This window comes from Danio aesculapii, chromosome 20 (assembly GCF_903798145.1).
Source record: "Danio aesculapii chromosome 20, fDanAes4.1, whole genome shotgun sequence".
NCBI lineage: Eukaryota > Metazoa > Chordata > Actinopteri > Cypriniformes > Danionidae > Danio > Danio aesculapii.
The window spans coordinates 2,277,408-2,297,997 of NC_079454.1; the positions used below are offsets into that span (position 1 = coordinate 2,277,408).

A 20,590-nucleotide genomic window follows, 5' to 3' on the forward strand; every position below is an offset into this window, starting at 1 on the left:
TCCTGCAAGAAGGCTTTCTTTGCCATTCCAGATGACTTTATTAATCAGTGATTTGAGTCATTGCAGAGATGTATGGATGCAGTCCTCCAAGCTCATGATGGAGTCAGACACAATATTCATTCTGTTTCCACTGCAGCATGACCACATATTCTATACTGGACATTATTGAAGGTTCAGTGATGAGACTTTTGTCTAAGCAGAGTCAGACCTTACTGTCCTAATGAAATCATTAATAATCAAGACATGATCATATTGTATTGTGGTCAAATAAGCGTAATCTAGAGGCCTTTACCTTTCATATAAGACACTTCTGATACCAAATGATCAACTAGAAGTCAAGTTATTATTTGCTGTTCCTAAAACTTGGAGAGGCAATAAGACTTCTGTCAGGTAGTGTAAACCAGCTATATGTATGTTAAAAATTACTGAAAGAGCTGCTACCTGTAATAGGAGAACCACTTCTTAACCTCATCAACTCTTCTCTATCTTTAGGCCATGTTCCAAATCCTTTCAAGCTAGCTGTTATTAAGCCTATTATTAAGAAACCACAACTGGACCCCAGCAACTTAACTAATTATTAAATCAAATCTTTCATTTATGTCTAGAATACTAGAACTGTTGTATGAAGGGTTTATAAATCCTACTTCTAGGTGTGTGTGTGTGTGTGTGTGTGTGTGTGTGTGTGTGCGTGTGTGTGTGTGTGTGTGTGTGTGTGTGTGTGTGTGTCGCTCTCAGAAATGTCACACGCTCAACACTCATCTCATTATGGACTAATGCCATAAATCTTCCACAACGTGCCCACAGTTCACACTTTATGAAGCCAAAGTTCAAACTGCGAACACACTGCAGTGACGACACTGAAGAGTTGATTACATTTCTGCTTATAACCGTTCATCAGGATGATCTAGGTTTCACACTGGTACATACACTGGGGGAAAACATGCTTTTCTTACTCAAGAGTTTTTTCTTGTTTCTAGTGCAAATATCTAAACATGATTAAATCAAGAAGAGTTTTCTGTCTTGTTTTCAGAAATGTTCAAATTAAAAATTCAATAAACATCCATAAAACAAGCTGAATAATCCCAGGACTCAATATTAAAAAGTTTTCTCAATATTAAAAATGCTGTCTTTTTTCAGAAATGAAATGCCAAATTTAAGTGACTTTTTGCATAAAACTAGCTAAATAATCTGCCAATAGGGTAAAAGAAATAATCTTGTTTTTCACTTTGACGTAACATTATTTTTCGTACCCCATTGGCAGATTATTTCTGCAGCTTTGCACAAGACCTTTGGCCATAGGAGAAATGGTCATGCTGGTTTCCCTCGAGTTTTTTTCCTTCACTTTCGCCAATTGGTGAAGTTACTTCCTCGCTGCTGTTTGCACTGGCTTGCATGGTTCAGGATCTGTAGAGCTGCGCATCGTTGGATTTGCTCTTCAGTGTTTTGGACTCTCAGTAGTGATTATTAAACCACACTGAACTGAGCTAAACTGAACTGAACTAAAACTCAGAAAACTGAACTTTCAATTCTCTATGATCTTCTATGTGAAGCTGCTTTGACACAATCTACATTGTAAAAGCGCTCTACAAATAAAGATGAACTGAATTGAATTATTCAACTACTTTTAAGGAAAAAGTCACGTAATTTTGGCATTTTATTTCTGAAAATGAGAAAATATTTTTAATATTGAGGAAAAAAGGCTTTAATATTGAGTCCATTTTATTAAATTTATAGATATTTGTACAAAAAAATAATCAAAGTCAGAAAAACATCTGTTTCGGTGTCGTTATTTATTTTTCATTTCTTGGTTACTGAGTTCAGAAATCTCTGAGAGTCACAGATTATTCCACTGATTTACCAATTAACAGAGTAAGTGAGGCATTTTACGGTTTCAGTTTAGTTTTAAGAGATTTATAAACATTATTTTGCTCAACATAATGACATCAACCCTGCAGTCCAGCTTAATAATTAAAACAGGATCTTGCTCTTGGACCTATGAACCTTTATTGAGTGGAGAACCAATAGATGGTAACTTCATTGACACTGATTACAGTATAACTTTAAGGAACAATATGTGAGATATTTGTGATCTGATATCCAGTGCTATTTATTTTGCAGACTTGTGTACTGGGATTATCCCAAATGTTCAGATGAATGTTCAAATAATCTAAATAAACTAATGAGACGGAGTGTGTGTTTGTTTGTCCTAATGACATCACACACACTCAATTTCCGGTTTGGTTTTCTAAAAAGCAGAGACGCACGCTTTATTATGCTGTGGGATTTATTAGACTAAACAGAGCAGCATTATAGCAAAGCACAAAATGTGTTTGGTCTGATAAAACAGCTCTGCTTCTTCTCCTTGTGATCATGAGCTGAAGAATCGGAAGTGCTGTACTGTGGCATAATAAAAGCTTTGCTGCTTTTGTGCCATGTTGCGCTCGTTTCTCTTATTTTAGTCTTATTCTGTTCACACTACCATGATAATAAGTGATGAATACTATCCTCATCATCAACACGATTTCTGCAGGAGCCCTGTAGGATGACGAGGATTCCAACTCCCATGATTCCACACTCATTGACAGCATCATCAAAATACACCTTTGTTTGTTGTGAATACACGCCCTCTAGTGGCACATACAGTACTGTGGCTTTAAGCCTTTCATTACAACTTTGTAACAACTCATCAGTAACACTCAATGGTTTTTTTAATACACTACCTGACAAAAGTCTTGTCGCCTATCCAAGTTTCAGGAAAAGCAAATAATAACTTGACTTCTAGTTGATCATTTGGTATCAGAAGTGGCTTATATGAAAGGTAAAGGCCTCTAGATTACACTTATTTGACCACATTAAAATATGATCATGTCTTGATTATTAATGATTTCATTAGGACAGTAAGGTCTGACTTTGCTTAGACAAAAGTCTGGTCACTGAACCTTCAATAATGTCCAGTATAGAATATGTGGTCATGCTGCAGTGGAAACAGAATGAATATTGTGTCTGACTCCATCATGAGCTTGGAGGACTGCATCCATACATCTCTGCAATGACTCAAATCACTGATTAATAAAGTCATCTGGAATGACAAAGAAAGCCTTCTTGCAGGACTCCCAGAGTTCATCAAGAGTCTTTGGATTCATCTTCAACGTCTCTTCCATCTTACCCCAGACGTGCTCAATAATGTTCATGTCTGGTGACTGGGCTGGCCAATCCTGCAGCACATTGACCTTCTTTGCTTTCAGGAGCTTTGATGTGGAGGCTGAAGTATGAGAAGGAGCGCTATCCTGCTGGAGAATTTGCCCTCTCCTGTGGTTTGTAATGTAATGGGCAGCACAAATGTCTTGAGACCTCAGGCTTTTGATGTTGATCATCCACTCTGCAGATCTCTCGCACGCCCCCATACTGAATGTAACCCCAAACCATGATTTTTCCTTCACCAAACTTGACTGATTTCTGTGAGAATCTTGGCTCCATGCAGGTTCCAGTAGGTCTTCTGCAGTATTAGTGATAATTGAGCAGATCAACAGATGATTCATGGGAAAAATCCACCTTCTGACACTTTTCCAAATGGTTAACTAGAAGTCAAGTTAGTATTTGTTGCTCTTACAACTGGGATCCATGAAAAGTCTTTGGTCAGGTAGTATTTCAATGAAATCCCAATATAGAGTTAGCCAGGGCTTAATTTGTGCTGGAACAAGCCGGGTCTGGATTCGGCACCTCATTTTACCGATCCATCTCCTTACATTCACCCCCGTCCCGCTCTTCACTTTCTTCCATGCCTCCACAACCCTCTTCACTTTTGTCTGTGAAAGAAATCCGTTACCTCGATTTATTCCGGGACCCCACGATTAACAAATTAAGCACTGCAAGTAGAATACAATGGCAATAATAGACTTTTTAGACAAAAAAAAAAACAAACAAACTTAATATTACTCCTATTATTATCATTTTACTGTGATATTGTTACTTTTGGTGGATTGAGAAAGGAATCAGGGGAAGATATTGCACATCAAAGACAGCAGAGTTCCAGAACACACTCACTGATGGCATAATCGACACAGATCAATAGCAGCTCAAAGGTGTTTAGGAGGCAAAACAAACTCCCCTATAAACTCACTTTGGTGAACTGTTTCAAACTCAAAAACATCTTAGTTTCTGATGGAGTTTGTTTGAAATGACGTCATTTCAGTTTGTTCTTCGATTCCATTTGAAGTATACCGCAGCCTTAAGGAAGGTCCTGCATGACTGAAGTATCTATTGATCTTTAACATGCACTGAGCACATCTTGATTTCACTGTGTAAAAGTCAAGTAAGTTTGCCAGTATCTCAGCAAGAAATCCTTTTATTTGGATTTACAGTAACACGAATTACAGTTTCACCACGGACACGAAGTCCTGATTATGAGTACGAATCAAACAGCGACACTCCACTGTCAAAATTACGTCACCGCTGTCACAGGCACTAATAAACAAGCGAGAGTCATCGATCATAACGGCGCACCTGCTGGGCACTCGAGCTCCACACACACTGTCTCGGACAAGATTTCTGTTATTCCCTCTTTGAGAAATGTCTGTCATGAGCTGTAATAAAGGTTGAGACTTAATGAGGTCCATTTTCGCTGTGTTTCTTGGACATTTTACAGAATCAAAATTAAGAACGGGCCAAGGATAGAGAGCTAGCATAATGTAAGTTAACAGTTTCACCGTTCAGTTTCTCAGTGAATCACTGAACGGTGTTTACCTATAACATGACATCTGTTAATTAAGAAACCTTAATTAAGAAGACATGGGCGATTAATAATTGCAGAAAACTGTTTAGAAGCATTAAAAGGGTCCAAGAAGATGTCCAAAATCTTCACACGCATTGACCCAGAGACTGTTTAGATGCATGTCACTGATGAGAAGATGACGAATGTTTACTGTATGATGACTGAAGTAACAAACACCCAGCAGGCACAAGACGTCAACATGACATCAGATTAATGTCATACGCCAACGTCGTGGAGATGTTGAATTTAGTTTGGAAATGAAAATCGGGTTGACATGAGAACCCAGAGTCAGGCTGACGTCAGTGTCCAACGGTCAATCTAAAATCAACCTAATATCAATGTCTAATGATGTTACAGCTTGACGTTGTGTGGACGTTACCGCTATGACATCTATCAAACGTTGGATTTTGGTTGCCATACCTGACGAATAAATGTCAGTATTCGACAAATGTCAGAATATGACGTTGGTTTAAGATGTTGGCATGACGTTGTACTTTCCAACACAACCTAAAATCAACCAAATATCAACGTCATTTCACATCGTTAATGGACATCAAATTAACCTTGTCTTTAGACGCTGGCTAGACATTGAATTTTGGTCACACAACAACACAACCTAAATCTAACCTAATATTAACGTCTCATGATGTTGTGTTTCTGCTGGGCAATAACTAAATGCACTACAGAATCTTTTGTTTACATCCAGTAATTACATATAATTGCATCAGCTTTCTACAGCGAAATACTCACTACTCATTACTCTTGAGTACTTTTGAAATGGCTACCTTTTACTCATACTTTAAGTAATATTTGCAACAGATGCTTTTACTCTACTTGTGCTACATTTTTAGGCAAGTAATAGTACTTTAACTTAAGTATGATTCACTTTCCACCACTGCTAATAATTAACATGAAGATATGCTGAAGCTGAAATATCTGTGAGGCTAATGCCGAATAGAGATGTTTCTCTCTGTTTGTGTTGAAGTCATATTTCCAGAGCAGGACATTTGAGCACCAAACAGTCCCGATAACAGCTGTCACATGCACACTTTGACTAAACAGCTGATTGAACTAAACCTAACAAGCTTTTTCGAAACGAGTCCAAAGTTCCCCTGATAATGTGAGATTCACCAGGGTGTGTTTCTGCAGCTCTCAACACACTGTCATCATCTGAAGAAGTGGATTCAGATCTTCAATAATTAACTCACTGTTATAGCAAAACACTTTTTCGGTTTTGGTATTTTAACTTGGCTAATGCAATTCCATGCAATTGTTAACCGCGCTATGACAAATATTACGTTTTCCCCAAAATAACGAAACCCTTTCTACATTTCTTCTGTAAGCAACTATTTTACAGTACTTTAAAAATACTCAAAAATGTCTCTGTCAATATTTTCAAACCATTATATTTGATTTACCAAAGTCACACAAGTGCAAATTTCACATCTGTCACATCCATAACCAAGCTTGACATAAGAAAATGTCAAATAAAATTAAATCAATGATGTTTGTTCTATAGAGAGACAACTCTTATCCTTTTTATTAGCCTTGTTTTTTTGGGGGTTGTGTAGTTTAATTTACAGATTTTCTACAAAGTCTGTTGTGTACTGTTGTGTACTGTAAACTTTTTTGGTCACATCCATAACGCATGTTTATTTTGCTCATTTAAAGTATACAAAATGTTTACAGATTGATATTTTTCTTATTCCATAAATCCGTGGTTAGTAGTTTTTGGAAAATATAAACTGATGTTTTAATATAATGTTAACATATACACTTCCTGACAAAAGTCTTGTCGTTAATCCCAGTTGTAAGAGCAACAAATAATAACTTGACTTCTAGTTGATCTGGAAAAGTGTCAGAAGGTGGATTTTTCCCATGAATCATCTGTTGATCTGCATCCCAATCATCACTAATACTGCAGAAGACCTACTGGAACCCACATGGAGCCAAGATTCTCACAGAAATCAGTCAAGTTTGGTGAAGGAAAAATCATGGTTTGGAGTTCCATTCAGTATAAGTGTGTGCGAGAGATCTGCAGAGTGGATGATCAACATCAACAGCACAGGAGACCACAGGAGAGGGCAAATTCTTGAGCAGGATAGCGCTCCTTCTCATACTTCAGCCTCCACATCAAAGCTCCTGAAAGCAAAGAAGGTCAAGGTGCTCCAGGATTGGCCAGCCCAGTCACCAGAGCTGAATATTATTGAGCATGTCTGGGGTAAGATGAAGGAGGAGGCGTTGAAGTTGAATCCAAAGAGTCTTGATGATCAACTAGAATTCAAGTTATTTACTGTTCCTAAAACGTGGATTTTTGTCAGGTAGTGTACTTTTTATGTTTGAAGTTTTTACTGCAGATGTCACGCTGGTATTGCACCTTCATGTTTTTAGTGTGTGTGTCTGACAGCCGCTATAGATTATTGTAATAGTTTGTATGCCATGACAGTCAGTATTTCATAATAACAGCACTCAATAGCACATCAGTCAATACGTTAGTACATCAACATTCGAGCTGCGTGAACTGCTGAACCTACGTCTGCATCATCTGCAAATCAGCAACCATACACAAAAGGCCATGTTCATACTAATATGCTTTTGTTTTGAACACATATTTTTCTTTCCATTTTGGTCTTTTGTTCACACTGTGACACCATTTTTAGGCAATGAAAATTAATATTTTGGTATATTTTGGACACATTTGAAAACACGGTTTCAATGCGGAGACAAAATTGGAGTTTCAATTTAGACTTTCAAACACAATGACGCGTTTTTATTCATGTGACCAATTCAGCTAATATGGTGGAAGTAAATTTTGTAAACATTGTTAAAGATTAATGTCAGTTTGTACATGCTGCAGATTGCTTTTCTTCAAGGGACACAGAATGTTTACTCATTTACAAACTCCATCTACATTATTCATTCATCTAAAGTGACTCACAAATGAAAGAAGCACTTAAAAAAACTTAAAAAAAACCTTCGAATACCCACAGAACAGCAATATTTACAGTGGGGGAAATAAGTACTGAACACGAAATGTTTTTTTCCTGGGAATAACATTTCTAAAGGATCTGTTGAGATGGAATTGAAGCAGATCTTAGTAAAAACCCAAATAATACACACATAAAAATAGTTCTGTGTAATAACAATGGAATGACACAAGGGGAAAGTGCTGAACTACTGAAATGTGTTTAATGCTTCTTAGTAAAGACTGTTTTGGTGCTGCAGCTTAAAGACTCCTCTCATATGGAGAATGAAGTCACATGCATTACTCAGGAGTGAGTTTCTTATAGGCTTCAACAGAGTGTAGAAATTTTGATGGTTCTGTGGCTCTCGTCTATCAAATCTGAGCTTTATTTTGTATTCTCTATTGGATTCGGGTCAGGTGATTGGCTGGGCCATTCTACAGCTTGATTTTCTTTCTCTGAAAGCATCTGAGAGTCTCCTTGGCTGTGTTTTGGATCATTGTCTTGCTGAAACGTCCACCTTGGTTTCATCTTCATCATCTGCTAATGTAGATGTTGGACTGAAGCAGCTGATATTCATTTACACCGAGGAAGGGCAGAGGGTTGCTTAAGAACTACTGGGAGATTTCAGCTGCTGTCTGGGCTTTCACTTCCAAACTACACCTCTCTTTCTTCATGTGTTCAATACTTTTTCCCTGCATCATTTCATTTTGTGAATGATTGAATGAATGAATGTAGTAAATACTCGAGAAGCAGGCGATTTCAGATGCATCTTTTGGCTTTCACCATACCCCAAACCCGCAGCTATGTTTTCAAACTCTCTGAAACGGACCCTTTAAGACTTTGATCCTAATTGTGGCGTTTTGGTGACTGTCACTTTAAATTCAAGTGAGATTGAGCTCTTTTCAGAAGAGAGTGGAGCTATAAACGCCTGTGTGTCAGCATAGTGACAGATCCAAAACTCTAATAGCAGACGGCTGCTTCTCACTCAGGGCTGTTTATGCTAATGAGAGAGAGATGGTCACTCGTGGGCGGGGCTTTTCCCCTCTGATGACATGTACAAAGGCAGAATGTCAATCAAAGTTGGTTTTATTCACACACTGCTGCCACACAACTGCATTTAAACCTGTTATAAAAGTGAGTTGTGCATAATAAATCCCCTTTAAGGCAGAAATCTTCTCAGATCACTCCAGAAGAACACAGAATGGAGGAACATTGAAGTTGAATCTTGAAAAGCCATTTTGTTGGTGAGGATTAGAGAGATAAGCTTATCCCAGATGAGCCGTGGTCAGACACTGTGAACACTCTCTGATTAAAGATGATAGAAAGCCTGGATTTAATGTCAAACCATAATAATAATACATGTATATTTGAAAGAATCGCTTCATGGAGCAATCATGTTATAATAGTGTAAGCAGCTGCTACATTGTTTACGTCACATTTAACTCTTTCCTCGCTATTGACGACATAACCTGTCAATTAACAATGAGTTGTACAAATTGCCTTCAACTAAATCCCCAGGCTCATCACAGTGAAATGCATTGTTATTGACATCTCTAAATAAATGTTGAGTTATTCAACCCAATTCTGGGTGTAATACGGGGTTGCTGGGTTAATTCTTTAAATTAAATTTATAGGACCAAAACCAATGTTCACTGTAAAAAATGGTGGGTTGCGCACAATTCCTTCATGTTATCCTAACACAATTCAATTATGTTAATTAATTGTTTTTACAAATTTAAGTGGACTGAACATAAAACACTCATTGTCCCTTTATTCATCAAGGGTCTCCACAGCGGAATGAACCACCAATTATTCCAGCATACGTTTTACGCAGCGGATGCCCTTCAAACTGCAACCCAGTACTAGGAATCACCCATACACACTCATTTACACACACACACATACACTACAACCAATTTAGTTCATCAGTTCCCCTATAGCGCATGTGTTTGGACTGTGGGGGAAACCGGAGCACCCGGAAGAAACCCACACCAACACGGGGAGAACATGCAAACTCCACACAGAAATGCCAACTGACCCAGCTGAGGCTCGAACCATGGACCTTCTTGCTGTGAGGCAAGAGTGCTAACCACTGAGCCACCATTAAAAAAAAAACACTGAAGAATTGTGTTGATTCTCATTTTAAATAAGTTTAATCGTTACTGAGTGTTTGGGTTTGTCCATAATTTACCCAATGTGGGTTTAAATAACCCAGCATTTCTAAAAGTGCCTTCTGCGATTTCAGATCCAGATATGAATGCAGTTTTGTGCTAGGTAAGAAAACAACAGATCTGTGGGTGGACAAGAAGTGTGTGTGTGTGTTAGTGTGTGTGTGTGCGTGTGTGTGTGTGTGTGTGTGTGTGTGTGTGTGTGTGTGTGTGTGTGGTTGCTATAAATATCTGGTCTGGAAATGCTCCAACAATCCCCTGCAGGAAGCAAATAATGCGTTCATCTAATTCATTAGTCTCATTAGTGGTGTGTGTTTGTGTGTGTGTGTGCGTGTGTGTGCAGATGAGCATCTCACAGCAGCAGTATTATAAGTGAATCCAGAGAAACAGACAGCAATGCGCTTCATATGAGCTCTATCCACTTCACGAGAGCTCATCTGAGGCTGTGACGCAAGTATTAATGATATCGCTGTTAAAGGGATAGCTCACACCAAAATGACTTTCAGGTGGACATTAAAGGAGTGGTCCACTACGATATCATATGTTAAACTTTAGTTGACGTGTAATGTAGCTGTGGGAACATAAACAACATCTCTGAATGTAAGACGCTCAAAGAACGAAGTTTGGGGACTACAAATTATACATTCGGGTTAATGATGTTATTTATAATTATATATATATAATTAATTTTTTTTTAATGTCTGGGTAACTTTTTCCCCCTTGAAAGTTTTTTGAAAGATTAATATTTTGGAGCAGTAAACATGTCAGGCTGAATAATGAAAATGAATCATTGACTTCTGCTGTCTTCAATATTTTCAACAACACTGATTTCTTTACAATTTAAAACAGCATCCTTGGATATTTTTTCTGCTGATGATACTGTCGTCCTAAAAACAACCAAAAAAAAAGTAAATAAAAAATCCTTGAAGATTTTGAGCTGAATGTGTGGTGATTCATATAATGGCAGTGAATGGTGACAGGTTTTTTAGATTAAAAATTAACAAATACAAGCGAGTCCAAATCAATAACCACAGCTCCAGATGATGCTCTGGGTGTCTTTATGAAGTGAAATGATTGATCTGTGTAAGAAAGTGTTAGGCATAGGCCGGTATAAGATTCTGACAGTATGATAACCTTGGATAAAATTATCATGGTATATTACTACTCTAATATATATATAAATTGACTTCTGCTGTCTTCAATATTTTCAAAAACACTGATTTCTTTACAATTTAAAACAGCATCCTTGGATATTTTTTCTGTTGATGATACTGTCGTCCTAAAAAAACAACCAAAAAAAGTAAATAAAAAATCCTTACTCATACCTCAGGAATGGTATTACAGATAATTTGTGCCGTTTTAAAACCTTGACTTTTCCAAGCCGCGGTATACCTTGAAAACAGATATCGTCTCATGCCTAGTTGATGATATCAGTGATTACCTCAGCAGCTCTCGCGCATTCATCAATAAAAGTGACCAGACTACAATCACACATGCTAATAATAACATTCATTCCTTCAGCTTAGTCCCTTATTTATCAGGGGTCACCACAGTGGAATGAACCGCCAACTACTCCAGCATATGTTTTATGTAATGTATTGTGTATTCAAATAGCGCATTTATTGTGTACGGCCATACACCCAAAGCGCTTCACAATCATGAGGGGGTCTCTCCAACACCACTACCAGTGTGCAGCTCCACTTGGATGATGCGACAGCAGAAACTGGACAACGGCGCCAGTGCGAATATTAATAACCACCGAGAGTCAGGACCTCGGTTTAACGCCTCATCGAAAAGACGGCACCCACTGATAGTATAGTGTCCCCTTCACTTTTACTAGGGCATTAGGACTCACACAGACCGCAGGTTCACTTCCAACAGCAGGCTAGTTTTCCCATGTGGTCTCTCATCCAGGCACTGACCAGGCTCAGCTCTACTTAGCTTCAGTGAGTAACCGGTCTAGGGCTGCAGGGTGATGTGGCTTATGGCTGTGGTTTTACACAGCGAATGTCCTTCCAGCTGCAACCCAGTACTGGGAAACACCCATACACACTCATTTACACACACACTCAAACACTACAGCAATTTAGCTCATCAATTCCCCTATAGCGCATGTGTTTGGACTGTTGGGGAAAACCGGAGCACCCGGAGGAGACCCACGCCAACACGGGGAGAACATGCAAACTGACCAAGTCGGCACTCGAACCAGTGACCTTCTTGCTGTGAGGTGACAGTGCAAACCACTGAGCCACCATACCACCCATGCTAATAATAACAATAGAGCTAATTATATAGTAAACAATGTTCAGTTTCTTACACGGAGCGATCATGTCTCTTCACAAGATGTGTGCGTTTGTGTTCGTCTGTAGGAGTTTTGTGTGTCTCTGTGTGCACGTTTATTGATGTGTGTGTGTGTGTGTGTTTGCTAATGTTTTTGTGTAACCCATTTTAATGTGTGCTTGTGTGTTTGTGCGTGTGTGTGTGTCCTGTCTGTGTCTTTGTGTGTACTGCTGTGTAACTGTCTGTGTGACCGTGTGTGTGTGTGTGGTCTGGGCAGTGAGTCGAGCATTATAAAGACACCACTCGTGTTATATTTAGAGCTGGTTGATCCTGACTGCAGGTATTGATCACAGCATTAGGAGACACTATTGATCGACACACACACACACACACACACACACACACACACACACACACACACACACTCAGTTAACAGCAGACAGATCACATAGAGAGAGAGAGCAGGACACACCAGAGGAGATCACACACACAGACACACACACACACACACACACACACACACACACACACACACACACACACACACACACACACACACACACACACACGCACACGCACACGCACACGCACACACACACGCACACACACACACACACACACACACACACACACACACAGATACAGAGTTTAACACAGTTTTTGACTCTTCTAAAGCATTATAACATGTTTGCAGATATTTCAGAAACATGCTCAGTGAACATTCTTGTTTATCTGAAGTCAGATATTCTGCTTTAATAATGTGCGTTATGTACCGGAACGTCTGTGTTTGTTTCGGTCTCTTTAACCCACCCAATGCCAGTTTAGCCATTTATATTTCAGCACTCCGGGTTGCCTTGGTGAAAACAGCGTATTTCATTCATTCAGTCAGGAAGGCTCTTAAAGTGTGCGTGTGACTGAAATGTGACCTCTGGTGGACAGTAGCAGACTCTGAAAAGAGACGCAGATTCAGAGTTCCACATGAGGTGGTTATTAATTAGCAAATAATATGAATATTACGAGCGTAAACATGAGGTGAGCAGGTTGTATTGTAACCTTGTGTCCTAACAACACGCTACGTGACGAGATTGGCTGTTTACACCAGATGAAACACAACAGAAATGTAAATCCAGCCATTCAGAAGCACAGAATAGTGCACTCACTGCACTCCAGCGAAATGGTAAGCTTTATAATCTGATGAATACATATTAAACCTCTTTAACATTATTAAATGTAGATGCTGAATCACTGATGTGTGTTGGCTCAGTCTCAGTCCTACGGTTTATTTTATTGTCAAGATCTGAGGTGAAGAGAGTTGGATGTAATGCGTTCCACAGCAACTTAGTTATTGTATTCTAATTACATTTATGGGAAGCACAGTAATGTAACGAATAACATTTTAAATGTGTGTAATTTGATTACAGTTACTAAAGTCAGTGTAATTGCATTACTTACGCTACAAATGTAGTTTTAGAAGAAAAAAAGCTTCTTTTAAATCACGTTTTTCTGCAACGTCAGTGAATAAGCATGTGCTTTTATGGCCCTTTTCCACTGAGTGGTACAGTATGGTTCAGTACGCTTTTATGGCCGTTTCCACTGTCAAAGGGTACCTAAAAATAACCGTACCATACCACTTTTTGGTCACCCTTTGCAAAGGATACCAAGGGTACCAAAAGGCGCGCAGCTGAACGCTATTGGTTTACAGAGATACGTCATTTGCTCGCGTAACAAACCAGAATGAAAACAAAGGAGCTGCCATGTTTTAAATACACAGCAGGTAAATTACACCATAATAATATATAACAAGCCATGGTCGCCCCGAGCTCAAACAAACCTTGTCGTCGTCTTGATGAACAGCCATAAAGCCAGAGCTTTCTTGTTTGCGCTCGCGTGCGCGTCTATATTTGAAATAACGAACTTCTTGAGCTGATGATGATAACATGCGCTTGATTATTGACGTGCTTTTGAAACCTGATCTTTTGAGAAACTGACAAACGCAAGAGTGACGCGAAAAAACAAAGGAGAAGCAGGAAAATAAGGAGCAAATAATTTTTTGGCAAACGTGAACAAACTGCCATGTTTAACTATTATCTTCACCTTTTGAACTATTATGAACTTGGGAATGATGGAATTACTGTCTAACAGAGGCTACATGAGCTGCTGAAGATTACAGACACAGATGAGAGATTTGCACTGGCTGTGGGCTATATTTCGTGTTGTTTTTAAACCCCAATAAGAACTAAATGCATGCTGTGTGTAGTTTTTCTGTAGTTGATAACATATCAGAGACTGTAAAGGTCTGTTTGTTTTCATATATGCTGCATTCATTTATTGATTTAATATAAGTACAGATGTTACAGTAGGCTGTTTCACACTGTCATTGATCTGCAGTTTTAATCAAATTATGTTCATAGAAAAGTTAGTAATAAACATTTATACCCCAGTATTTATGTGTATGAAGCGTCTGTTTTGTGAGAAGTGCTTCTCATATGATATGTGAACGACTTGTACAGCTTTACTGTAGACATAATCTCAAGCAAAAATGACGCTGACTAAAACTTTCTGTCGTACACCACGCCCACCGAAAGAGTACCAATGGTACCCTTTTAGCAGTGGAAACGAATGCCTGATAAAGGTGACCCGTACCGTGCTGTACTGTACCACTCAGTGGAAATGGGCCATTAGATTGCTGGAGAACAGCTGAAATAGCTGCAGCCGAGAAAAGCTGCTTCTTCAAGTGGAAATACAGACATTACTTTGATTTCATTGAGCGTAAAAACTAAAATATAGTTGTGAAAGTCAGTCTATGTCCAGTCTCTAAAGAACTTTACACTGCTATTAGCTCGACCAGTAATTTCTTCACTTGAACAGAAAGCATTCTATGACAATACTCGTCACCAAGAAGGACACTGGTGCCCAAATACACGGCGGTTCAACTCAGCCTAAACAGGCTACATTGGAATTTTGTGCAGGATTGGGAGTAAAGGAATCTTCTGAATGTGAAGTCAAGCATAGCTGCTTATAGGGCCATTCACATATCGCGTCTTTAGTGCGCGCAATTCCATTACTTCCATTTTTTTGCACATTTTCCAGGCGCTACCAGTTGAAAACCACGAGTCACATGACAAGAACTGACTAATCAGCTTCATACTTTGTATGGAATATATACATTTCAGTAGACTAATTACCTCAGACAAACACAGAACACCCAAACACTGCAGTGCTTTTGCATATTATGGATGTCAACGGTTACACATACCCAGTTTTCTTCTAAATGACTTTTTTTGGGTTAAAAAAAAAGACAAACAGGTTTGTATCAACTGAATGATTAGAGAATTTAAAGTTTTGCCCGAACTATCTCTCTAGTATTTTGAATATGTCAAACTGCTGTGATCAACCCATTGTAATGTTTCTCAGTGAATATTAAAGAGCTGCAGTATGTTTTGAATCTTTATAGGTATATTTAATATGTTTTAAAAGTAACTTCAAAGTAAAGTAATAAGTAATCTGATTACTTTTTACATTAAGTAACTAGTAATGTAATCAGATCACAATTTTCCAGTGGTTTTTTTATAAAGTAACTAGTAACACTGGAGGTGAACTATCTGCTGCTGCTTTCAGTATATGGCAATAAATGTCATGTAAAATGGCATCCAAACTCACATTATTAGCATTTAACACTGAATAAAGCACACGAGGTGTACCTGAGCTGATCATTGTCAGTTTTCTGTTGTTCAGAAAAGTCTTAAATCTAAATTTCAAGTGTTGGTTTAGACAAAAACTCCTTTTAATATGGGAAATATTCCTTCTATCACGTGTCGTTGCTTATATTTACAACACGACTTCAATCAGCCTCTGTTGGTGTCATCAATCTGGCAACCTGTGCTTGGGTGTGTATTGAACCAGGAGTGCAATACCTAGTTCAACCACTGGGTGTCAAACTTGCATACTGCGTCATTAAGCCACAGTTATGGCATTATCGCAGAGCATAAATGCTGCACATCTCTACTGTAGAATAACTGTTCTGTTGTGATGAGGATTGTGTTGATCATTTCTGCTTTAACCAAAGAAAACTAACGCATCAGGAGCGTAATGATTACCATCAAGTCTTTAGTCACTGATTGATGATTTCACTGGGCAGGGTTCGCAGATGGACTGTGGTCAGCTCATATCTGATGCTGTGAGTCCTCATAATCATAATCATACAGCAGATGAGGCGCTGACACACAACGTTTATCACACACACTGACTGTTTGTGTCTATGTGTGGGATTGTGTTTGTTAATGTGATTGTGTGTTTGTTTATGTGATGTGTTTGTATGTGTGTGTGTGTTTTTCTGTTTTGGTGTTAATCCATCTGTGTTTGTGTGTGTTTATTTATGTGTGTGTGTCTATGTGTGGGATTGTGTTTGTTAATGCGATTGTGTGTTTGTTTATGTGATGTGTTTGTATGTGTGTGTGTGTGACTGCGTGTGTGTGTTTTTCTGTTTTTGTGTTAATCCATCTGTGTTTGTGTGTGTTTATTTATGTGTGTGTGTCTATGTGTGGGATTGTGTTGTTATTGTGTTTGTGTGTGTGTGTGTGTGTGTGTATTTGCTTATGTGATTTGTTTTTGAGTGCGTGTGTTTGTATCTCAGAGTATTTGTGTGTGCATGTGTGTGTTTGTTTCTGTGTGAGTGCATACATGTTTGTGCGTGTCTGTATGTAACTGTCTCTGGGTGTTTGTGTGTGTGCCTGTGTTTATGTGTGTGTGTGTCTGAAAGTTAATGTCTCCAGTTAATGTCTGCTTGTTCAGAGAAGCGCAGTGGAATGAGAGGGAGTGAGTCTGCACTGCCCTCTAGTGTCTGGAAATCAGCTCAAACAGCTCAAAAACAGCAGCAGTCATGTGACACGTTAGACTGAATTCACTCAAATCAATGGATGTTTTTCTCTGTGCCAGTCATACACATGCACCATTAACAGCAGAACATGTTTATTTGCAGACAGCAGATCACAATGCTTCAATCTGAAGATAGAGAGCTACAAAATACTGTAAAATCATCACAATAGTATGTTGAAGGAGAGAAAGCAAAGACTCTAGAACACACAAGACATGTCACTCGTATAGTTTTAAATGGGGAAAAGTATCACGGTCAATATGGCGAATGAAGCCCCGCCTACTAGTACAGGAGCCAATCAGAGATCACTAGACTGATGTTTCTCTGGGGGAGGGGCTCAGACCAGACGTGTGCTTTGACCACAGTTTTTGTGGTCAACACACACACTGGAATCTCAGCGAATTTTTACTTCACAGATATGAGAAATATATCCACAGGAAGCTTGACATCTCTACTTTTAAATGAACCAACTACACTTGAAAACAAAAGTTTTTTGGTTTTGTAATCTGTATGAATTGAACGTGAGGTACAGTCTGTCCTGACAAAGACACATCACGTGACAGTAAATACTCAAACACCCACAAACCTGTAAACAAAGAGTCGCTGTGATTTCTGGAGGAGATTCTCCATCAAGACCAAGTTGTGGATTACTTCAGAAGAGCAGCGTGATCTGACGATCATTATCCAGTGGATGATCATGTGTAGAACGGCCATGAATGAGGTTGGTGTGATGATTATTAATGATAACTGCTCAGAGCTGAAGATGCAAGTCAAGCTGAAAGTCTGGTGTGTGTGTGTGTGTGTGTGTGTGTTTTCAGAATACAGAGTGAAAAAAAAAACTGTAAAGTCTAGCGTGCATACTAAGAAGATAGTTAGGACATAATGTTTTGCTAGTAGTAGTAGTAGTAGTAGTGTTTTTCCCTAATGAAATGCACTGTTTGTTCAGTCCTGCGGCATTCTTTACTGTACCAGGAAATAAAAGCTCTAGACTTTGTATTTCAGCTGCAGACCTGAGCCCAAATACCAAACCAGAAGAGCAAAAACATGATGAAGAGCAGAGCTTCTGAACTCCAGGATGAGCATGTAAAGAGCAGCAGAAGGGACTCAAACACACACACAAACAGTCACATATATACATATACATACCATCTGGGGCATCTTTTTAAAATCCAACATCTGTGTTTGTAGAATATGGGCAGGATATAGTGGAAAAACACAACACAACCTGTGAGGATCCTCCATTAACATCTCTGTTTTGTTTCTCTGAAATGGCCTACAAACACTCTCGTTCACTACCGGCTTCTGCTCCAGTCAGGGAAATCCCCACGTCATGGAGGACACCATCCACCGGCTAGCGAAGATTTGCATCAGGCAGCAGATGTTCTTGGATGGCTCACAATTCGCCAAGAAAAATTGTAACAGTGGATCTTCCCACTTGCGGAACGCATCCTGATCTCTGAGACACGCGCAGCTACTCATCAACATCTGAAGCTCAGCGACCTGGATGAGAAATAGACACTTATCTACACAATTTTGAGGCAATCGCTAAAAAAGAGAAAGTGTTCAAAGACCAGGGAGCCACAGCAGGCATGCCATTCCCTCGATGCCACACAAATTGAGGATTATGGTAAGCTAAAGTCTGAGATACAGGCTCGAGTTGGGCTCTTGCCAGTTTATGGCGCCCAGCAGTTCGCCACCTGGACATATGAAGACTCTTCCTCAGTGCAAACCCAAGCAGCAAAACTCATGAGCCTCACCCACTTCTGGCTCCTCGGAGGGTACACCAGCACTACCCAGGTCTCTGAGAAGGTCATCATCGAACGGTTGCTGTGTGCCCTACCTCTACGGCTCCGGGCTCCCACCAGTATGAGGAACTCTTATAATCTGGCGTCACTGGTGGAAGCCAGCCTGTCTTGCTGGAGACAGAACATCAGCCCAACCCCGGAGAGTAAGTCCAAACTGGCAACTGGTGGAGAGCACCTCTCAACCACGGTGTGCACGGAAACACCAGCCACATACTTGCCCAGGTCATCACAATTGCAGCTGGCCCCAGCACGTGGCCACTGGAAGTTGGTGTCGTGCAGGTTTTCCTCGTTCCCCTCCATCTTGGAAGAGACTGGCCTGGCTTTGAGGAACTCCTCACTTGCCCACCTCCCCATAATGTTAGAGCATGGCCGTGAGGAGCAACTGCATCACATCAGCCTTCTGAAGCACTGGATTCCCCAACCAGACAGCTTGCAGCTCTCGCTGAGACCTTCCACCCTGTAGTCTACCTGGGAGTATACCTGGCTGCTACCCAGAAGAGGAATCTGCAGATCCTTGTCAGTCAGTTCAAGGATGTGTTCTGTGAACAGCCCGGGTGGACCACTGTCATCACCCATGATCTCCACACCACCAGGAGTCATCCTTCGGCACAGTCCCTACCAGATGTCAGAGGCTTGCTGGCTGGCTATATCTGAGGAGATCCAGAAGATACTGAACTTAGAGGTCATCGAGCCATCACGTCATCCAGAATAGATAGGTACCCCATGCCTCAAGTAGATGAGCTGCTGGACCGACTTGGTGGAGCCTCGTTTATTAGCACCTTAGACCTAACCAAAGGGTTATTGACATGTTTCCCTCACTCCAGACCCCAAGAGGAAATTCCCTTTCCACCCCTGGCAGCCACAGGAATTACTGTGTCCTTGCCTTTGGGCTCCATGGCTGCAGCAACATTCCAACAAATGATGCACATCTTGCTCTGAACTCACAAGGAATATGCGGCGGCCAACTTAGATGATATTTCAATCCACACAAGGTCTTGGGAGGACAATCTTACCCATCTGTGGAGGTACTATTGGTGTTGCAGGAGGCTGGAATCACAACTAACCCCCGGAACGATCACCTCGTACTTACAGAAGCAAAGTAACAGGGGTACACCATCGGCCGGGGACTCATCCAACTGCAATCAGCTATGGTGGAGGCCATGAAGAAGGCTACCAAATCCCAGGTAGGTGCCTTTTTGGAGTTAGCTGCTACTATCGATGTTTCATTCCTAGCTTCTTATGTGTACTCAGCCCGTTGACAGACCCTCATGAAAAAAGAAGCAGCCGGACAGGGTCAACTGGAACCCAGCAGAAGAGCAGGCCTTCCAGACACTTAAGACTGCTCTTGCCTCATCGCCAGTGCTGCATGCATTGGACCACAGCAGCTCCTTTGTCCTTCCAGACTGATGCTTCCAACTCCAGCTTGGGAGCAGTCCTCTGGAGAAGAACATACCATGGTCTTTCTGAGTCAGAAACTCACCGGTCACAGACCATGCCTGACTCCAGTGGAGGGCCATGGCCACGAATAACAATGCCAGTATCACCAGGTATTTTCTAGCGCTTAGGACTTCCACCTCACAGTCCAACATCAAGCCGGGGCCTGCCATGGGTATGCCAATGGCCTATCCAGGATGTAGTCTGGATGGGCAGGTTTGTCAAAGCACACACCCCTCCTCCCAAAGAATCACACCTTTCACTTACACACTGCACTGTAAACAAACCACCCT

At 40.2% G+C, this 20,590-nt stretch overlaps 1 protein-coding gene across 1 annotated transcript in view; it reads right to left on the reverse strand.

Moving 5' to 3' along the window:
* Positions 1-20,590, reverse strand: part of LOC130247879 (A-kinase anchor protein 7-like) — a 66,212-nt gene that overhangs the window by 25,418 nt on the left and 20,204 nt on the right.